This window comes from Halyomorpha halys, unplaced genomic scaffold (assembly GCF_000696795.3).
Source record: "Halyomorpha halys isolate HHAL.00 unplaced genomic scaffold, Hhal_1.1 Scaffold314.1, whole genome shotgun sequence".
Classification (NCBI taxonomy): Eukaryota; Metazoa; Arthropoda; class Insecta; order Hemiptera; family Pentatomidae; genus Halyomorpha; species Halyomorpha halys.
The window spans coordinates 322,943-327,340 of record NW_027106005.1 but is presented as its reverse complement, the minus strand read 5'-3'; positions in this window follow the sequence as shown (position 1 = coordinate 327,340).

Genomic DNA, 4,398 nt, shown 5'->3' with positions numbered 1-4,398 from the left:
ATATATTCTGGCAAGGAACTAGGTCTCGAAATAAAACAAAAGTATATGGTACCCAATTTCATGATGGGTTAGCGGAATAGCTCAGTTGTAAGGCACTGTGCTACAAACTCCAAGGACCCGTTTTCGAATCCTGCTGTGGCATTTAATTATTTATTCTGTTACTGTAACAGTGAATCATCCTCTGGTATCCATCCAACCTCATGTACCACATATTTCCCACACTCTTTATTATTCCATTTTAAATATCCATCGTTTCGATCTACCTAGATCAAGGATAATCTATTAAATAACAAAATTTATTAAAAAATTATTATTAACAATTTTGAAGATATTATTAATTATAAATTGGCATACCTTATCTTTAATATCACTGCCTAATTAATTATTAAAAAATTCTGGTATAATATAGTCAAAATAACCCTATGGAATAACATATAAATAAGGAAATCATATTTATTTAATAATTAATTTGCCTTTTCTGTGTCTAATTACCAATATATGTCATATAAATTATTTTTATTGCACTATTATAACTAACTTATCAACAGCAATATTATTTAACCTACCTCGCAATCAGGTCAGGAATATAATGAATCAGTTAATGCGAAGCTGTGAAATTATAGCTATTGTATGTTAATTTATAATTAATAACATTTTTAAAATTTTTAATAATAAATTTGTAATAAAATCTGTATTTAATTGATTGTCCTTGATGATAGCAAGATGGGCCGAAATTTTAACAATTGAAGAGTGGTGGTACTGTATAGATATAATTAATTTTAATTGACAAATAGTTAAAATTTATTATTTTAATATAACTGAGTCTCCCACGACCAAAACGAAATTTATCTTACAGAACTGTTTGTAATAACAATAAATATAATGTATGACCATCTTTTTTTTCGTCTATTTTTTAAATTTTATATCTCCTATATAGTTACATCATTTTATGTTTTTAATATTTTTTTCTGGGAGTTCAGTGGCACCTCGTAAGGCGTGATGGAGGACTCCAAGGACTCAAGTTCGAGCAGAAAATTGTTTTCTGTTACACTGTAGTCAACCCTTTGGGTTCTGGAGTCCACCCAGCCTCATAAATTAGATACCCATAACTGGGTAAAAATCTGGCGGTCGAGCGTGATTCTGGCCAAGTCACCTCCTTGCACATCCGTTGTTGAAACAGTACTTCCTTGCAATGTACTGAACTCCTGAACCATCATGGGTTGTAGTGGTATATATTATAATTTTTTTTCTTTTTCGTATGTTATTTTAATATTTTTTTTTTCGTTTATTCCATTTCTGAAAATCTCTGATTCTTTTTAGGCTTCTAGATTGCCTAAATGAATAGAACAAAATATCTAAATATATATTATTCAAATTATTCAAACCTAATTCAAAGAATTATTTCGTAAAATATTTTAGCACTAAATTTTTTGTTTACCGCGGTTAACCTTTATTACTATGTTTTATGATTTTCAACAAATTAATTTATTACTTTTTATAAATCGAATTATATAGCGTTAGTTATTACCTATGCTTAACAGAGCATATTACACTACAGTCTTCCTCTGAGATTCCCTGAAATTTGATAACGATGTTGCGGTTTTGAAAGATAACTTCCCCAATGTTATTCCAACCCTTACAGCCTGCCTACGTATACGTTAGGATTGTTAGCTGGTTAGTACACATACCAACGCATATGTGTGTTAGATGAAGGGTTGCTGAGGTAGAAACGGGATTTCCTTGGTTTGAGGTTGCTTTTGTATTCGGTTTCCACCTTTTGATTACAGATATATTATTAACATGGAATCTTATCTCTGATTCACTATTTAAGTCAACTTTGCCAATATTACAAGTGAATTTCGTGCTTTAGTAAGAATATTCGAGAGATTTGTAAACAAATTTGTAATTATTCTTTAAATAAATTAATTATTAATTGTTATCCGAAAATTGGCATGAAAACATACCTCTTTCAAAGATTGTCGTGATTAAAAATATATTAGCATACTCCGAAACAAACACTTAAACCTCTCAAACTTTAAGTTCTATCACAAAAATGTAGACCAAAGACAGTACATCTCACATCGATAGCCTAAGCTACACCAACCAAATTGTTGAATAGCGTGTGTGCTATTTTGATTTTTATTTATTCATTTATTAATGTTTTTTTAACTGATTTATTATTTTTAATCTATTGGTTTGTCTTATTTAATTGTTAATTTTAGTCTCAATTTATGTAATTTTATCTTTCACTTGATGATAAGATTAAATATTGATTAGTTTGTTATTTACTTCTGTTTCATTTTTTTTTGCTAAAGTGGTGTAAGTCCAATTATTTAAGAGCATTTTAAGTTATTTGATCACTAATTTATTACAATTTTTTTTTTTTTATGAAACTTAATTATGATGAGAACAGTAAGTTATATGTGTCGTATATGTATTAAAAATTTTATTTAGACAATTATAATTAAAAGTTTTTTAATTACATTTACGTAATGAAAGGGCATAACAAGGGAAGGGACTTAGCATTGCTTTTTAAATAGTGTAAGTTCTAATACCTCAAACTCTCTTGGTCATTAAAGAGACCACAATGTTTTATCGGCGGTTTCCACTAAGCACGGTTTCTTTATGCTTTAGTGCTAATAACCTGGAATTCTCACCTTAGTTATTGTTTTCTATAATAGAAAATAATTATTACTATAGTAATTTTTGAAAATAAATTAAGAATTGTTAAATAAATTAACTTTAGACTCACTTTAAAATGACGTTGCGAGCCCCAAAGTTATACGAAATAAATTAATTTACTGTAAATTAGTGCAATTTTTTGGCAAGGTATACAAGGCCACATTATCGTTCTGATAAAAATTGGTAAATATTTATTTATCTGAACTTATTTTTACTTGAACTTATCGATTAATAGAATATATAGTAATGGGAGTGTACCTGTCGTATAAAATAAATTCCTATTTTAGGTCAACAAAAACAAAAATTTTCTATGTATGTATGTATGCCCTAGTTTCAAAAAAAATTCTTACGAAACTTAATTTATATTAACTTCATCAAGTATCTCACATTATAGAATCGGTTTTTCACATGTTTTCGATTTTATCAAAAACTGCTATAAAGATTTTGATTAAATTCCTTTTTTTATCATTGCACAATTAAATAATCTGTAATATCAACTAGGTCTTATCGTAATCGAAATAGTTTAACAGGGCTTAAATGCTAATTTTTAAAAATATTTTCCTTTAAAGTACATTTCATTCTGTTTTTTTAAAAATTAATATCTAATACCCATTGTTTGCAGTAATTAATAATAGATAAATATAAAATATTAAAGAATTTGATGAATAACTAAAGGAGAAAAAGTAAAAAATAATGGACATGAGTTAGAATCGGAAAAGGCCGAGTTCGCCCGATTGCATTATGGCTTCTTTATTTTTTGTTACACTGTTGTATTCTCGTCTGGAACAGAATTTATATTCGCTGTTCATTTTTCGGTAAACTGTAAAATATAAATATAATATAAAATTTTAAAATAAAAAATATATATTTGCTTTGGAATTTTTATTTATGATCGATCATTCAGCAACCAGATGGTTTTAACCATGAGAACAATTTTTTGTTAATTAAAAAAATAAAAAAAGTTTAATGGGCTTGTACTTAATAGAATTTAAAATACGAAAAATTAAATGTTTTCTGTATTATCTAGCAAAATTAATTATGAGATTAAAAAAACAAAACGTTGTCACAGTCCTGTCTTAGAAGGTGAGCCGCCACTTATATAATTCAGTAGCTACTCAGTTATGCTCACTAAGTCAAAGTCTCAGTAAATATATAATTGATTCTAAAGTACTCAGGTTGACTGTAGCAACTTAAGTGGCCACAGGGAACTTTCTCAACTTGACTAAAGAAAAGTTTACTTCCTTCAGTGGAACAGAAAACCGCTTCCAGCCACACCTCTACATCAGCCATCACAAGTTTGAAGTATTGTTTGACCTTTACTGTTAGAGGAAAATTTATCTTAAAGTAAAAGCGAAAAAACATAAATAAGTACTAATACTATAACTTTTAAAAAACTCATGATTCAACACTTAATGTTTAATTTCAGACCAGATTTTTTTTTTTTTTAATTCTTATAATATATAGCTATAGTATAGTAAATTTATAATTTATGATAGTAATACATGATTTTTTTTGTTTTATTATTTTTGTTCTTTAATTTTTCTTAATTTTTTAAAAATTAATATATCTCATTATATTATTCTTTCTTAACCCATTACATATTTCTTTTTTTCCCCCTATTTAGTAAACAAAATAAAATATAAAAAATTGAATACATACTTCAATGTACTTATGTAACTTAATGAATTGTATGTAACACCATTATTATATTGATTT